The following is a 19,722-nucleotide window of genomic DNA, read 5'->3' on the forward strand; positions in this document are numbered from 1 at the left end:
AATGAGTAAATAAAAGGTTGAGTGAATAAATGAAAATATAATGAAACAAACCAATAATTAAATTGATTAATTAATTAACGTGTGAAGAAAAATAAATGAGTGAATGAAAGAATGAACGAATAAGAAAATAAGTGAAAGAGAGAATGAACAAATAAGTGAATTACGAAATGAAGGAATGTAAATGAATCATGTAATAAATAATTACGTTGGTGATTTAGTAAGTGATTGAGTGAATAAATGAAATAAACTATATTACTTTGCAACATCCACTTTGCCCCACATGTACTTGACTAATTGCAAAAAATATTTAAAATACAAATAAGCTGAATATTAACTAAATAAATGCTGCGCCGAATATTAGAAGTCTCAAATAATGTTTTAAATGTTAAAAATAAGAACTTTATCATTTTAAATTGGAAAAATAATCTTTGACTTATACAAACTATTACAATATAAGTATCAATTTTTGAAAGCTGCTTGCATTATTATATGCTGTAATCTTCGGCGGTATTTTTTTCCTGACTTTAATAGACTGCGTGTGTTACTTTATAGGTAAAGTATTACCAGATAGTTGGCGCTAAAAGCAGAGTAAATATTTCACTATTTCACTTTGCCCCGTTATTTCACTTTTCCTCTTATTCCCTTATATATCAATTCTATATGACATTTTAAACAAAAATTTTCATCTCACACGTTCTTAAAAAATAAGAATAGTGAACTACTGCAAATATTAGTTTCAAATTGTAAATCAAAATGAAAAGAATAAAACATTTTTTTTTTAAATTTCTTTATTTTCTAAAATATCTTTTTAAAAGCAATTCTTCTGAGAAATTAAGCAATTTGAATATTTTTGAAACGCATAAGATAAGACTTGATGTTTTAAATATTTAAAACGTTACGAAATACTGAAAAAAAAATCTTGTTTTATTATAATATTTTATAACAAAAAAAAAAAAAAAAAAAAAAAAAACCGCATTAATGTATTTATGCCAAAAATGCGATCAGAATTTTTTTTGCAAACGATCGGCTGATGCAGTAGTCTGGAAAAATGTGTTTAACTGTTAATATACACTTAATTTTGTACTCCTACAAGATGTAAAATTATTAAGGTATAAATACTGACTTAGTGCTAACTCTTAATAAGCTAGAAATATATAGTGCAATTATAACACTCTTACAGAGGGAGAACGGTTACTTTTTAATCTCATTATTTCAAAAAAAAAAAAAAAAATCAGTTTTAAGAAGTAAAAAATGTGCTTTTGACATGTACCTTAAAATAAAAAAATGTACAATGGTTCGAGTTTTGAAATGTGTCCTTTGAAAAAAAAAACCTTAGTTTGAAATAAGTATGTATTTTTTCCTTACTTCCGTAATCCTATACTTTATTTCTTGAATTTCTTTCCCGAGAAAAAGTAAAAATAAAAATTTCGAGCTATCTTACTTAAAAGTCTACATGCGGTTTTTTTAAATAGAAAGCCATACGTCTATTTCAAGTGTTAAATTTGAAGATCTGTGAAATGTGTCAGCGTATTTTTCTCATATCACGACATTTTCAATAACCACACACATGCACACGAGAGAAAAATTAAGTGAATGGATTTTTTTGGTTTTATTTCTCGAAAAATAAAAGTCGACTAAGTGTCAGTTTTTTTTATACTAGTCAATGTTTTCCATTTTATATAAATATCAATTGCGTGTTAACTTTGAGCCTCTTTGAATTCTTTAGTATATCTGTCTTAAATAGGTAGAAGACCCAGTACTACACTCACCTGGAAAGGTAATAAAATTGGTTTTGCACTCCCCACTTTACAAAAAGGAACTTCGTAATATTTGTGTACGGGTCATTGCGTCATTCATCAATTTAGAAGGTTAGAAGCTTTTTTTTTTTTGAGGTTCTTGAAAGTGCTCTTCTTTCATTGTAACGTTATATGCAGTATGATAAATGATAGAAACTTTGTTACGTTGTGGAGTACAAAGAGGGAAATTTTAAACGATTCGACAGTTTAGCTTGTTGCATTACAGTTCCACTACGTTTATTAAAATAATTTATTTTGCATCTGACTTTTGACTAGGCTCAAAGGAAACCTCAACAGCAGGATGGCTAATGGCAGTTAAAAAAATCATTATAAAGGAATATAATAATTATTGTTTCTAAATTTGGATAATTTCAGTTTTGTACAAAATATGTGATCTATACTTTTAAAACCTGTGTACCTGCGTGTCTTGTATCCAATAGGGCTCGACCGATGGCATTTTTTGGCCGATGGGCCGATGCCGATTGTTGGCCGATTGTTCAAAGATGGCCGATGGCCGATGGCCGATTGTTTTCCTCCAAATGGCCGATTGCCGATGGCCGATGGCCGATGCCGTTGGCCGATGGCAAAAAAAAAAAAATCAAACAGAAATAAATTGATAAGATTGTCAGGGATTTGAAGGATCATTGATTCATTTCACTTTACTTCCTTTCTACGAATAAAGAATTGTAATCACAAAAAAAAAAAAAAAAATCAGATTTCGACCTAAATTTCTATTTTACTATCATCAAATTTATACTTCACAAGTTTTTTCGGCACATCTGTACATACATATGTACCTAAGAACATATTGATAACCAAATATCCATTTTGAACGCCTCCTCAGTTAATTATAGCAAATTCTCTTGTGATGTCTTCATGCGCGTAAACTTGCGTCACTCAAAAACGTTATGAAATAGTAAATTGAAAACTCATACGTACGTAGTATGATCTAAAAGTTCGAGGTCAAGTTGTATAAAACCTTGCCCTGAATTGTTCACATTGCCGAAACATATATCTATCTACAAAATAGTCACCTTGAAGGATTATGCACTTCTGCCAACGTTCGTATAGCTTTTAGAAGAACTCCTGGAAGACATTTTTCGCAAATTCCTGTAAAGCCTCTTGTGCTGCTGCTTTAACTTCATCATGGGGAAGAAGACGACTTTCATGTTGAGGATGCACGGTTCGATTGGTCAATACTCTGATATGACAAACAAATAACATAACGTTTCGTCGGACTTAGCTCCGTGTGACTTTTACCTGTTCCCAGCAAAAAACATTTGCATAGACGCCACTTTTTTCCGTCAGGAGAAGATGAAGCTGCATCATAGAAGGTAGCAAAAAATGGCTTCCAGAAGTGTTTCCAAAAGTTATATTATGAACACTGGCAGAAGTACATAGTCCCTGAAGGCGACCTTTTGAAGGTGGATGTGCTTCGGTAATGTGAACTATTCTGGGTAAGATTTTATACAGCTTGTGCCAGAACTTTTGCATCGTACTACATACAATCTGTATAGGGTGTAGTTGTGCTTCTCCTTTTTTGACTGCTGTATGATGAAAGAGAAAGAACAATAGCCAAAAAAAAAGAAGGAAGAAAAACAAAGAGATTGTTTAATAACCAATTGATTTGTTTTTTATTTCTTTAAATTGAGCATATAACTAAGATTTCAGTAATGTTGTAATAATGTATGGATTTAGGTACACTAAACATAGTTTGAAAAAATTAAATTACGTTGTTTAATTATTCAAAAAAAAAAAAAAAAAAATAAGAATAGAACTATGAAACCGTCAACAAATTACGCAATTAAAGTGGAAAGATTGCACGCGTAGACATTTTTTAGTCATCAAATTAAACAAAAAAGGTAACAGATAAATTACAATATTAAATCAAAATAGGAGTATTTTTATACTTATTTAAAATTTATGAATAGAAAAGTTTACATTTTTCATAAAAGTTATAACAGTGACATACATTTTGCTGAAAAAAAAATAGTCATGAAAATAGCAAGGTTCTTAAAACGCAGGTACAATAAACAAACTCAATATTTACACCAAGTTAATAACTGAATACATATACTACTTGATCTGATGTTTGCACACATAGTATTGAACAATTTGATTGTTTAATCTTTTATGAAGCTTTACAAACAAGTTCAAATTAAATTTTTCAATTTAACAATAATTTTCTGAAATTTGAAAAATTGCATAAATGAAAATCCTTGAAACTTTTCTATAAAAAACGAAAATAACTTATTCATTGATTTTATATAAATACATAAAAATAGTTACTTACAACAGAAAAAAAAATCAATCGCTATTAATGATGCAAAAAAGATGGCAATTTACGAAATATAGGTGAAACAAGTATGAGAAATACGCAAAATGACATTTCTTGACCAAAATAAATAATCGCTAAATATTTAAGAAATGCTTGAAACGACGAGGTAGGGTTAGGGGGGTCACCCTCTGATTTTGGAGTAAATCACACTTCGGCCCCAACCTCTGCCTGATTTTTTTAGTACAGAACAATAAACAATAGATAAAGTTTGAAAGAAAAAAAATCTCCAATTTTATGAATGGTGTTAGTTTTAAACAACTCAGAAGTACAACTAGAGTTTAATTTCAGAAATTGAGGGAGTGGGAGGAGGGGCACGCAAGTGTTCTCAGAAATTCAGAAAATAGTCGTAAAAATAGAGTTCAAAATAATCATAAACATTGAGCAGAAAAACCTTTCTAAACTTGCACCCGTTTTTGTTTTGACGTGCAATGGCGGATTTAAAACATAGCAAATGTTGCAATTGCGCGAGAAGCCCCATAACCATAGGCAAGGCTGTGGAGTCGGAGTCGAAGACTCGGAGTCGGACTGATTTTGGGGTAAAGGAGTCGGAGTCGGAGTCGTTAGAAAACATGCCGACTCCAACACTGGGCTTTTTTTTCTTTCCTTTTTACTGACTCTCCTAGCATTTTTTAAGAACTGACTACCAATTGGTTCGATTACATGTATAAAAAGATACTAATGAGAAAATAAGTGCCATTATGGCAATCAGCTAGTTTGAGTGCTTACCGAACTTTCTGTAGCAGTCCCTCAGTTTGCTAGCTTTCTTTTAATTAACTAATAGCAACTGTCAGCAAACGGTTTTGTTGCCTAACATTTTCAAGTAATCACTTTCAAATAAAAATAGAAATATAGTGTTTTGTTCGATCTCAGTTATAAAATAATAATAGAAGAAACGTGACAAATTAGTAAGTCGATTCCCGTAGCCAAGGTTGAAACGTTTAAGGGTGATCGGCAAATTCAAAGAAGTTCTGGCGCGAAAGCACGAATCCAAAAGAATCGATGAAATAATCTAATGTTTTTTTCTTTATTAAGACTATTTCTATAAGCTTGGTTCTCACTAAAAAGTATGGAACAAAATAAGTGTAAAAGATTTCTTGATTACAACACTCAATAATTGTAGTTAATCTTAAAATCTTCATATTAAGGTTAATTCTAAAGGAGCCAATAAAATTTAATATTAAAAATTTAGCGAAGAAGAAATATAGGTATAGTAAAAGCTATTCGTACAAATTTGTATACCGCCGCATTTTGTGTAAAATTAGCTCTTGAGGTATATGTGCTCTATTTTCGTTGAAATTTTATTGATGATATATAATTTAAAATATACTCACGAAAATTTTCAGAATTAAAATATTTATATTTTTTAAAACTCTGAAATTAACTTTGGGTGTCATCTACCAGCTGGGTGTCACCCGGGGCAAACCATCCCCTCTCAAGAACTTGGATTTAGAAAAAAAAGCTTTTTTCTTCTCAAGTTACAGTTTTCAAAAATTGAAAGCACACGATTTGATCAATATATATTTGTTAAACAGTAAAGGGGGACAAATTACAGATTACAATTACAGATAATCCCTTTCAAATTTTTTACAGAAAATTTTTAAGTCATCTCATTTTTTAACTCGTAACTATTGGAAAATTTGATTTTTAAATTAAATTTCCAACGCTGTATGCGTCTTGTGTTTACAATAAAAAACAAAATGCGAAATTTTCATAAAAAGGAATTAATATTTCAATCTCTGTTTAAGGTTTTCCCCCTCCCCTAAAGGGAGAGAGGGAATTAAAAAAATACAATTAAAAAAAAAATCCGGAGTCGGAGTCGGAGTTGGAGTCAGAGTCAGGCATTTCAAAATCCAGGAGTCGGAGTCGGACATTTTCCTTCCGACTCCGCAGTCCTGACCATAGGGCCACCGAAGGAGTTACAAAAATTCGAATGATAAATGTTTTACAACTTCTGTGATCCCCAAAATGTATTTCGACGGGCCCCAAACTTGTAACTCCGCCGAAGCGATACAAAAAAGACTGCATTACTGTGATTCATATTACAAATATCGAAAAATTAAAAATTACCGTCGGTTCAACGGGAATCTAATAAAATGACACAAAAATCGGTTTCGCCATCTCATATTTGTTTCCATGGTCTCCAATTCGGCAATATATCACCAAATGATCGTCAGTCTGAGACGCTATATTAGTTTTGCATTGAAATAAGTAATTAATAGCCACAAAAAATGAGTAAACAGGCTTTTCAGAACACCCGATCGAAAAAAAGGGAAGTGCACAACTGGAACGTCCGCAGACCCCACATACGAAAGTTTAACCTTCTACAGATTATCATTTTTGAGTTATGACTTATGACAGATATATACGTACATCCTGCTGCAAGAAACAGCGCAATAATTAACTTGTTTGGTACCTGAATATAGTATTAAAAACTCTTCTAGGGATGACTAAAAATAGAAATTCATACTGAAATTTAAGTAAATAATTTTATATGAAAACAACAACTCCATTTACTTTGTATTAAAAAGTAAAACAGCAAAGATATTTTTTTTTCAAAAACATCGGCCCATTCCATCGGCTTTTCGATGCTTTTTAAGGCCGATGGGCCGATGTTTCAAGCAAGTTAGCATCGGCCGCCGATGCCGATGCCGATGGTTAACTTGTTGAACCATCGGCGCCGATGCATCGGCCAGGCCGATGCATCGGTCGAGTCCTAGTATCCAACGGTACCATTATTTACCTAGTAGATATTGCCAATCCTTAGGAGATAGGATTATAGACATACAAGTATACACACAGACGGGGATAGGCGAGCAAAACGAGCGGGGGGGGGGAGGGGGGAGCCTCCTAGTAAGATTTTTCAAATGTGAGCCAGGTAGTTTAAACTAGAGAAATTGTGGCTCAAATTTACCCCAAATGACTGCAATAGAAAAGTAATTTTTAGCAAAAGTAAAATTTTTATGTTCAAAACAAAGTTGCCGAAACTGATCTACCATAATTTTGCGAAAAATTATATAGATAATCTCCCGGTAATAAATAATTGTGTATTGGTTTGAAGCGTTCATGCATTTGGTGATATATTTATTGCTTTGAACCAATTTTGTAGTGAAATATATTTTATTGTAGTTCAAAAATGTGATAAAAAATTGCTCTTTTTCCTTGTATAAATTGTGCAAAAAAATGAAACTGATTTTAGAAAGAAACTTAAAACTAAAACAAAGTAGAATTATATTCTGATCTGATCGAGACTGTGATTCATACTATAATAATGCTAAAGTGTAAAAGTAGCCTCGAAGGTACAGTAAAGTGCCCCTACTTGGGACGGTTTTGAACTTTTACTTTTAGCAGTATATTTTTTTTTTCAATTTGAACAAAATATTCTGTTTTAAGAAAGATCGACAGTACTTTAACCCAGGACAAGGTTTATATATGTAGATATATTTCTTTAAAAATTAAACAAAAAATATTTATTGTTGCAAGTTAGGGACCCTCCTTCCTAACTCTTGTCACTTAATATTTGGATTTTTCATTTGTGTATGCAGCAATGTTTAATAACTTGGGACTGCTATTATAATTTATAAATGTTTTTTTCTTACGATTAAATACCGAAAAAAATTAACATTAGGTTAAAATAAGTCTTGTATATTTTCACACATTTAAGAATGTATGGAAAAAATTCAGTGTCTCTACAACCTTTTCATTCCTTTAACTATAACGTTTCTGCGTTCCCCCTACATTTGAAAGTGTAAAAGTATTTCTTAAGCCTAAATAATTTGCCTTGCAGCTTATTCGTAGCTCTCTATGTTTCTCATTTAATATTGATTTACATTCACTTCCATTCTTTTATTATGCATAAAATTCGCAGCAAATAAAGTGGTCTTATTTGTGCTTTGAGACTCATTTTCATTAACAGAACTAGCATTTGAAATGCTTTGGCAAAACTTCTATTGTTTATCAATAGATTCCGAATTTTCATCCAATGACAATTTTTCTGCGCAGTATGATACATTTATTGTCTTTAGACTAGTCAGTATTTATATATATTTTTTTGCATATTTTTTTCTCAATGCAATTGAAGGGCTTCGAGGTGGAAATGTGAAAAGCTACAAGGAGTGACTTAATGATCAAAATTTTTATTTACCATAACTAAAATTCAAAGAAACATGACAACGGATTATATCATTTGGAGAAAACATATCTGGTTTTAGTACTGCAGAATAAAGAATGTATAACACCTTTGAAAAAGTCTACAAAAATTTTTTATATGTTAGAAGTCGGTCTACTGAAAAATTCCCATCCTGTTGCATATCACATTCTTGCCCCAAGCTCTTCAATTCCTCAATTTATTTATTCGGTATTCCTTTCTGTTTTTGTATCAAAACTTGGAACATTGTCCCAAGTTTGTAGCGTACTTGCAAATACTTACATTTATGAATAAAAAGGTTAAACAGAATTAGTTGAGTGGAAATGAATGTGCACAAATACGTACATTACAGGGGAAAAATAATGACAAGAATTCAGGCTAAAGCTGCTCAGTTAAAGTAGATAAACAAAGCTGTTTAAATTCTTTAAAATCTCAGATTTTATAGATATTTTTGAAGGAAATGAACTTACACATAAAACTGAAGCATTAATGTTTTACTTAGATAACCTCAAAAGATTACTACTCATTTATCCTGATAAACCATTTTTTTTACTGGTGCAATACTGACATGCTATTGTGTACAGGCAGAAGCACTCGTCGTCGTCAAAATGGCTCCAGCTAGGCTACAGTCTCAAATGTGGTCTAGTGACAGTACTTATATTTACACTCGCCGAAGATCTCAATTAGTGAACAGAAAATTTAATATTTTTAATGCTTCATACAGTCATTTCTATTCGGCTTATATTATATATTTTGTTTATTATATTGCTTTGAAAGATGAATTTTTGGTTTAGCTGACGGTGTTTTGGTGGGGTAGAACATGCATCTCGCTTTTACAGTTTGATGTACTAATTGGTGAGTTTATAGGCTGAATGATTTTTGCTTTTATCATATAATATACTGATGATTTTAACAACTATTAATATAGCGGTCAAAATGTAAATACATTTTATACGAATGAAACAAATATACTGCTGGGAAAACTTTAGCTTGCAAGTTTCGATCAATTGTAAAAAAAAAAAAAAAAAAAAAAAAAAACCTTGGGATTAAAAAAAGTATGCGACTGTAAAAAAAGAGAAAACATTGAACATTGAAATGTCGTTTAGTGTGGCTAGGATTTTCTACATAAAATGTTATGGGAGGCATACTTAAAGTTAAAATTCGTAAGATCGACTGGATTGTTTTAAAACACGGAAAACGTTTTTACCTTCTAACGGAACTAAACTCTTATGAAATACTTACATTTGACTTTAATAAGAAACAAATTCTTTTCAAACTAAAATATTCACTGCATTAAAGGACAGGCGATGTTTTTTGAGTACTCTATTTTTATTAGTTGATCTCTCTCCTCCTAACATTTCCTGAAACATTATAAAGTAAATTTTGAATTGCGTTTTTTTATACTTTAATATTCTTTATTGAAAAAATCTTACATTTATTTAGCTTTATATTTCAAATCAAGTGTTGATTTTAAAAGTAGGAATAAATAGGTTCTACATCGTCGCCTCTGAGCAAGAATAAGATTTTTAATCCCAGAAATAACACTAAGATATCTTACTGTTGCTCAGAGGCGACGATATATAACTGTTTATGAAATCATGTAAAAAAATTTAATTATAACAGCTAATGTGTTTTACCCTGTTATTTTCTTGCATTAAAATCAAAAGTGTCCTTGTCGTTTGAAATTTAAATACTCATTAATAAAAAAAAAGAAAATATATATATATATATATTTTATATATATATATATATATATATATATATATATAAATTATGGATGAGCATATGAAATTCAGTTTACTATAGTTTACTATTTTGAAGAGTATTTTGCAGTTTTTTTGAAGAGTAATTTACTGATAGCATATTAATATAATGTCTGCTATGCGCTGAAAACAAAGGGGCAGATTTTATTTATTTACTCGTACAATGACAAAGAAAATGTATGATAAAAGAACTATATGCAAAAATAAGGGTTTTCGGTGGTTGTTCCCCGAACCCCCCCTGTCATGCGCCTGGAACCAGGCATTAAAGGCATACATGTTGATACTGATGATACCGCATCCATTACCATTTAATTAAATTTCAATGTTGGGGACCTGTGTATACAAGCACTTTGGCGTTAAAAATTCCCTTCAGTTTATACGCACCGAGTTTTGTCTTTTATAGATGCTATTTCTTTGTCTACTGCTATACTTAGAAGGAAAAAAAAACTTTTCGAGATAAGGATCTATATACAGCGTGTTCCGTTTTCACCTGCAAGACCTTTATTTTCGCAACCATTAGTCCTAGATGTATTCTTCCAATTGCAAAATGTTCAAAATCAGATGCTGTGTATTGATATTGAAAGTTTGAAGTAAAAATAAAAACAAGTCAAAAAAAAAATTAACTTTTTATACGGGCCCCTGGTCCCTAACTTATGCTTAGGGAAATAATCTCCATCAAAAAATAATTTTAACCCAACAAATTTGAATTTAGTACGGTCAATATTCACCGAGATACGAAACGCAACGTTTCGTGACTTACACTACTTTTCACTCGCCGTCAATAACACCTTTTGGGGAAAAATATAGCAGTTAACAAGGGTTAAAAATTATATGTGTGCATAGAGTGTGGTTTTTTTCAAATTGTTCGAGGTTTTGCAGTGTGTGTTTCCGTATCACTGCATTAGATTTGCAATATCTTTTGAACAGCAATGAAAAATATAAAAACTTTGTTTTTTTAATTCTACAACTTGTCATTCCTCTGAAAGGGCGATAAGTCCCAATCTCATCTTCTGTATGGTCCCTTAAAACTTTGAACTGGAATATCTCCTTGAGTTTTGGTCGTACTAATGTTAAGTTTTTGGTGTTAGTAATAGTTTTTAATGTTGATAATTTCTCTAAATATTAGTTTGGGGACCAAGGGCCCTTATAAAAAGTTGAATTTTGTATTTTTTGACTCATTTTTATTTTATTTTTACACTTTCAATATCTTAACTCTGCATCTGATTTTGAACAATTTGCAATTTTAAGTATACATCTAGGACTAAGGGTTGCGAAAATAAAGGTCTTGCAGGTTAAAACGGAACACCCTGTATATAGGTCCTTATCTAGAAAAGTTTTTTTCCTTCTAAGTATAGCAGTAGACAAAGGAATAGCTTCTATAAAAGACAAAACTCGGTGCGTATAAACCGAAGGCAATTTTTAACGCCAAAGTGTTTGTATACACAGGTCCCTTACATTGAAATTTAATTTAATGCTAATGGATGAGGTTAAAACGGAACACCCTGTATATATATATATATATATATATATATATATATATATATATATATATATATATATATATATATATATATATATATATATATATATATATATATATATATATATATATATAATGGGGAACTGCGTATAAACAATTTTTCTTTAACGAATCCCAACAAGTAAAAGAAATTTCATTTTGTCTTTTATAGACGCCATTTTTTGTTTCCGATGCTAGCGCCTCCTGCATTACTTTGGCTACTGATGTACCTAGGAAGAGTTTTTTTTTTTTAGATGAGGATGAAAAAAAAGTGTATGAATATGAAATAGTTTTTTTTTTCAAATGAATGTTCTTTATTTGTTCAACCTTCATTATCTCATTTTATTCAAGTAGATTTATTAGCAATAAAAAATCCTAAGCAACTTATTTCATTGTTTACCCAATAGAGTTACGTTATGCAGTTCCTAAAACTCATCATAAAATGTATCGCTTTCATGTCAAAGCCATAGTATTCAAACCTAAGAGCTTCCATTTACTTCAACAACGTCTCCAAATTTAAAGCAAGGCTGCAGAATAATACATAAACTTATGCATGTTCACAGCATTTCCGTTTTCAACGAGCTAAAGAATTTTCCTCGCGGACTTAAGCCTTTGCTCGTTAGCATACCGAACAAAATAAAATATTAGTGTCTATCGGAAGGTCATCAATTAGCATATCATTGAAATCCTTAATTACTCGGATCAATAAACCCCGGAGACAGCTCATTAGGTTGTGTCCAGTATCATTTCATTGCTCATTGATTTCATTCTTCGATTTTTCAACTCTTCTAAGCTGTCGGGCTAATCGAATTACCATTCATTAAAGCTGAAATCAACTCCATTCAAGATCTCTTAGGATTTAAGGTCCAAAATAAACAAGTATTGATTGCACTCGAATAAAAAAATTTAAAGCCTTATTTTTATGCTGCCTTTTCTGGAATTAATGCCGAATCATAAATGACTCTTTTCTGTGTTTGTACACTTCATCATCATTTGCTTATGATAAATCGATAAAACTAGTTAACATTTCCAAAAATGTATTTTAACTTTTGAGTTGAGTTGAGTAATCTGTTGAGTAGTAATTTCTCTCCCATTAAACTTTGATTAGTACGTTAAGGTAAAAATTGTCGTTAACTTTATACAAATGACAAACTGAAAAACATATTTGCCTTTTAGTGTGTTACTTTCTCAGCTTTTTAAAATGCAAATAAATATTTAAGCTAACTTTGCCTCATTGGCTCCAGACTTATTTAATAAACTTTTTCTTCTATAATTTTTTGCATTTTGTTCATTAAGTTGTGTCCAGTATCATTTCATTGCTCATTGATTTCATTTTTCAATTTCAAAACTCTTCTTAACTATCGAGCTTATCAAATTAACATTCATTAAAACTAAAATCAACTCCATTCAAAATCTCTTTGGATTTTAAGGTCAAAAAAAAAATGAAGTCTTATTTTTGTTTTAAATTGGACATTTGGAGTAACTTTATGAACATTCATTAATATGAATAGGAAAAGGTTGTCGGAAATTTATAAAAAAATGAGGACAAGATAAGAAACATCGTTCTTTTTTTTGTTTTTTTTTTGTTTTTTAGTATGTTACTTTCTTTGTATTTAAAAATACAAATAAGTAATTAATCTAGATTTGCCTTATTGGCTCTTAATCATTTAACAGAAGTGTTTCTTTTATATCTTTTTGCAAAAGTACGTTGGTTTTTATTTATGCTCATGTAATTTATGTCCAGTATCACTTCAATGCTCTCTGATTTCCTTCTTAGAATTTTTAACACTTCTAAGCTGTCAAGTTAATCGAATTACCATTTCATAAAGCAGAAGCAAACTTCAATCAAGATATCTTTGGATTTAAGGTATAAAATAAACAAGCATTGATTGTATTCGAGAAAAATAAAGCCGTATTTTCTTTGCGTTGAATTTTTGGATCGAATCATGAATCCTCTTTTCTGTCTTTGGACACTTCATCATCATTCTCTAATAGTGGAGTAATATAACGAGTTAAAATAAAGGAAATTGTGTTATAATTTTGAACCGCTTGATTGAACAAATCATATTTAAATCCCCTTACAATACTACGATCAACTCTGGATAACTAGGAAGCCTTGCAATTCAAACATTCCTTTATCTCAAAGGTCTCATTGGTCTCAATTTCTCGAGAAAGATGTGGGAACATACCATATCTCAAACTACTAGTAACTGAAAGGTTTTAGCCAGTCTTCGAGTTATCGAAAGTTGACTGTAGATTTATTAATGCTAGAAGGTGAAAGTTATCATGAACATTTTTTTAAGTATTCATATGCTGACCTTTGTTTTAGTGTTATGTTCTTAACTTAAAAAAAAATAAAAAGAAAAGGATCAAGTTATCTTCATTAGCTTTTGATTAACTTGGAAGAAGTGGCTCTATCATATATATTTTTTGCGTAATATGCTCTTTTCGTTGTAATAATTTGTTGAGATATGCATGCATAATCTAGTTTTCCTTTCACGGATATCAGAAAAATAGTTGTGTCGATGTCATACTTCCAGGCATGACATTAAGGCTGAAAGAAATTTCTTCTTTTGCTATTTTTGCTATAATTGAAATTTTTATTTCAATTCTTCTTTTTAAATTTTAATACACGTAAGGTTCACTTATGCATGCATTACTTGTATGTTATGGGTTATGACAAGGATTTAACTGATTTTCCCGTACATTATATTGTCAACTAAGCCTTGTGTTTTTTTACCTTTTAAGGGGGTCCGGGACACATTTTGAAAATTTTTTTATTATGTACTTTAGAGTTTTGAAATTTTTTGAACTGATTCATCATTTATTTAATAAGCAAAATCATAACATAAATATGAAAAAAAAATATTTTTTTATTTAAATTTAATTAGTTTTTTTCAAAAAAATGGGGTTGCTTTAAATTGCTATAACTCAAAATATTGTTGGTCAATTTTCAATTTTTTTTCAAAACAGTATGCACAAATATCTAAGCTTTAATTTTTATTCGGCGATTTTAAAAATATTGATTCAATAAAAAATAAAAAATATTTGAAGAAAAATTTCGAAAAATTCGAAGATACTTTTTTTTAAAAAAATCATAATTTTTGAAGTAAACGTTTTTTTTCAAATTCGCTGAATAAAAATTAAAGTAAATTGCTTGAAAAAGATATGCTCCAAGTTTCATTACTTTATCTCTATCGGTTCCTGACTTATAAGAGTTTGAATGCAAGAAATCGGGAAAAATTGCATCATGGAGAAAAACGCGTTTAAAGTTTTAAAGTTATGTACACAATTGTTAGATGCATGCAACAAAAATAACTATAACTTTCGTTCTATTTAAGGTAGAAACAAGATTCAAACGTCCTCTTAAGCAGAATAAAACGGAGCAATTTTTCAAATTATAAAAAAAAATTGCAAAATTTGAGGATTTTTGTGTCCCGGACCCCCTTAAATGTGTAAGGTATTACACATAAGAATTTAATTGCTAGTTCACAAAAGAAAATTTTTTCGGTAAAGTTTAAAATATTAATTTATTTAAGAATAAAAATGGTTTCCAACACAACTTGAAAACAGGCTACAAGTGACACAAATAGCGTTGATCTAGTTTTTGAAAAAATAATCCATATATTTTGTCTTGTTATAATAAATCATAGCTTCGTTAGTTCTATTATTATGTCGAAAGCTATTTTCATTAAACTAAAACAGTTTGACTACATGAACAATGAAAGACGAAAAAATTACGACACTTAAAACAGATTTTTGAATGAGACAGACACAATTGTGTTTCAAATTGACGAAATAATTCTTTAAAACTATAATATTTTTGTAAAATCTTTGAAAAAACTAGTTGGTTAAGTATGAACATGCTTATTTACTGAGGCATAAATATAAACTGAAACTCAGCTACATATTAGAAGAATATTTTTTTTTTTGTATTTTGAATTTGCGAGGGAAATTAATATTCATTTAGTGTTTGCATTAATACTTTTTCAAATCTGCGCTTTTACAGGAAATTTTACATGCAGCAGACAGAATGATATCCTTTACTCAGAAAAAAAATTCTTTATGTTCTGTAAGAGCATTTTGAATAAAGTGCGACTTCAGAGGCGTTATTTTATATTAATTTGCTAAACGTAACTAGCTTCTCTTATAAAATTTTCAACAATTATCACTGAAAATCTCAAACATGCCGTCGTAATCCGTTCGTGGACAGACCGTAAGGATGAGTAAAATTTCACTAGTTTCTAAAAAATGGAAAACAATTAGGCATTTTCTATGTATTGTTCCAGTTATTAATGGTAATGTGAACCTAAATTTGAAACAGTAGCAATACTAGGAAAAACCCTTTTTACTTTGTGTCTTTTTAGAAACAACTGAGAAATTCGCTTTTTTCTACTATACCTTTCTGAAATTTCTTATAGCTGAATGATTTTATACGTGAGACACTATGTATTTATTCATCACTGCATTTAAAATTTCAATAGTTTTATTTTCCTTTCTGAAATTTCTTATAGCTGAATGATTTTATACGAGAGACACTATGTATTTATTCATCACTGCATTTAATATTTTAATAGTTTTATTTTCCTTTCTGAAATTTCTTATAGCTGAATGATTTTATACGAGAGACACTATGTATTTATTCATCACTGCATTTAATATTTTAATAGTTTTATTTTCCTTTCTGAAATTTCTTATAGCTGAATGATTTTATACGAGAGACACTATGTATTTATTCATCACTGCATTTAATATTTTAATAGTTTTATTTTTTATGATATATTTTCTGCCATCAAAAGCACTCTCCTTTTTTACTCACCATTGATAGCGACGCATATAAAATATTTAAAGTTTTATTATCATGTCATGCATCGTCCATGTTCTGTTTCACGGTTTTTGTTTCAAAGAGATACATAAAGTTTAACATAGTTTCTTTACTTGAATGTTTTCAAAAATCAATGTCTAAACATTTTGGGTATGAGAAATTTTGAATGTTTCCCACACATCAAGGTAAAGCACACAAAACAGTTACGATCACCAGACATAGAGACTATTGAACAAAACATCTGTTAAATCTACACAATTTGGAACTTCTAGCATGTGTATTTGTCACCATGTGGTCAAAACTTTGAGTTTATAGTGAAGGAGAGGCAGACTCACGCAGTATTGCCATGTTTGCAGTCATTTTTTTTTCTATGCTTGATGCAGGCATGTTAGAAGTATTTTACATCTTCAACAATAAAAATTGTTATGCTGTATCTCTTTCTTTTGTACAAAAAATAGTACACTTTAGTCTTTCTCTAAAAGATTGTTTTACAAATTCAATATGCTTGACTAATGTTTAAAATTACAGAAATGCATCCAATAGGGAACATAAAAAAAGTGAGCGAGCCATGGAAGCTTTGACGCAAGGCATGAAATAGAAAATATTTTTTAAATGCTGAATGTTCAAGGATGGTTGGAAAAGAAAAGTGTTTTAAAGGCATGACAGGCATCATGGAAGTGGATTGAATTTAACTAAAAATGAAACTGAAAATAAGCTAAAACTTTGTTTTAGGCAGTTCACATTTGAAATTAAGGGGTGGAAGGGTCTTTCCCTCTTTTTGTGACCCCTCACTTGTTTGGGTATGAAAATGCTTGTGGTAAAATAACAAATGATCAAGATATACTTTTGAAAATAAGTCCTTCGTGACTTTGAAGTTTGCATCTCGAAAAAAAAAATCTTTGGTGATAGGTCGTTCCTAGAATTAGTGTTAAAATAAATAAGAATTGACTGTCGAAACCTTAGAAATGCATGCTGTAAATGCAGGTTAGTGTAATCGTACTTTCTTTGACCAAGACATACTATTTACTTTTTAACATCTTTTTTTATGTTTTACGAATTACTCAAGTTTATTGATAAGAAATTTAAAACTTGTTGAAAGTTTTTATGAAGAAAAAAAAAGAGTTTGCAAAACGTACATAATAATTACTGTCTAAATTAAACTAACATACTAATATGTCTAAATTAAATAATGCACCAAATTAAGAACACTCACGACCTTCGTAGCATAGTACATTTTTTTCATTTTCAAAGACTCATATATACGGTTAGTATTTACTCGCAAACGAGAAAGTATTTACTTGAACGAAAGGTATGATTTTATTTCTCGATCATAATTGCTTTTAAAATGAAACTTTTTTTCCCTCTCTGCTATATTTAAACTTTTATTTTTATTATTTTTTCCCACTTACTCACGTCTAGATTCTTTTCCATAATTTTCAATAATATAAGTTTTCTGACTTTTTTTTCTTTGTTCCTTGACTTTCTTTGAGTAATCGCAATATTTCATATTGCTTCGCTTTGTATTTAATCATGTTTCATCGGTGTTGAAGAAAAACGGAAAAGAGAAAAACTTTCTATTCAAAAGAATGAGAAATATATTTTCTTTTAAATTGGCTTATGTGAAAGCTATAAGTTGTATTGAAATTTATACTAACATAAATTCCATAAATTGCAATAATCGATCGCAATTTATGCATTCTTAGAAAATGTCCTGCTATTAAACCGATCTTTTTTTTTCTTTTCAAAGGATTGCAAGTATAGATTTGTTTTGCCATGGTCACGTTTTTAGGAGTGCTTAAGCATTTTGTTAAAAAATCAGAGTTTTCAATTTCGTTTTACAGTAAAAAACAAGATGAAATGAGGTATTTAGTATTAAATCCAGTTCAATTTATTTCTTTAAAAAATGCAGGAGATACCAAAAAAAAAAAAAAAGAAGGGAATTATTTCGAAAGGAGTTTTTGTTTGGATAACGTTTGGGGACAACTTCCTTTTTTTATTTTTTTATTAGAAGCAGTAATGTCTAATTAATTTCTGGAAAAAATAGTTCGGATTGAGATGGTTTTGAAAAGAACCGGCCACTTTTTATTTTTTTTTAAATTCTAATTTCAAAACCCAATTCAAGTCATGAGGTATCTCAAGCCCGTATAAATTATCCCGTAAAAGCCACACTAGTAATTGTTTAAGCAGCTCATTATAATAATGTTATTATAATGAATGGCATTATGACAATGTTATTATAATAATGTGTTAAGTTAAAGTATGAATTGAGCTGGTTTTTAAATAAACCGGTTTCTGAGAGCAGCTTTCAACATGACTGAAATATTCGTTCAAAATAACTTTGCAGCATAATATTATGAACCAAAAGAAATATCAAATTACGAAAGAAGTTTCAGAATTCATGACTTGAGGTGACTTTGATACTAAATGTCTCAAATAAGACTTTAATGTCCGGCTTCAGCAAGGAAGCACATTTCGGAATTACATGTTGTAAAAAAATCAGATACTTTCCGGGAAATAATGGGCAGCTAGTGTGACAAATGTTTTGTTTGTAACATAGCTGGTTGAAAACAGGAAAGTTTCTCTCTAAAAGTCAGTAACTTTCTTGAAATTAAATCGCAGTCCTCTTGAAGAATTTATAAACATTCCCAATAAAAGCCGGTCATGTATCTGAAACGTATCACGAACCTTCAAAGAAAATTTGTATATGTTTAAAGTAATAACTTTAAACCTTCCAGATCACCAGAGAAGCTCTTAAAGGAAAAAGTCGGGAGCTAAGGCAGAGTTGCTTACAAATCCTTAACAGCTTAACTGCCTACAGTTCGTGTGAAGTTACAATATCCAGAGACAACTGCATTTCGTCTTCACTTGGATCTCAGTCAATCTGAAGGGGATGTAACTCAGCTGAAGGCGACGCATCTAATAAAGAAGCTCAATATATCTCCACACTGGTAGCTAAAAGTATTTTATGCTACAATAAGATATCTGCACTCATAAAACTTGCAGCCATTTAGAAAACATTTTGCGAATATACTTGACTTTCACAGGAAACTGGTGGAAACCATTGAAACCCCGTAAATTTTGCCCGTAAATAGTCTATAACGTTTCGGAAATATCTTTCAGTATTGGTCGTTGTTCATTAAGGATGTTTCGGACTAACGTTTCGACGGATACGTCTCGAATTTAATCACAGAACATTTTCTTTCTAGTCGAAAAATATTGAAACATTTCAGGCAAAACTTTTGTCAGAAACTTCCTACGTGGAACACCCCTCTCCATAACAGAGAATGATTTAGATACACGATATAGCATAAAATCGTGAAGTACAAACACAAAATGA

Source organism: Uloborus diversus, chromosome 3, assembly GCF_026930045.1.
Source record: "Uloborus diversus isolate 005 chromosome 3, Udiv.v.3.1, whole genome shotgun sequence".
Taxonomy (NCBI): domain Eukaryota; kingdom Metazoa; phylum Arthropoda; class Arachnida; order Araneae; family Uloboridae; genus Uloborus; species Uloborus diversus.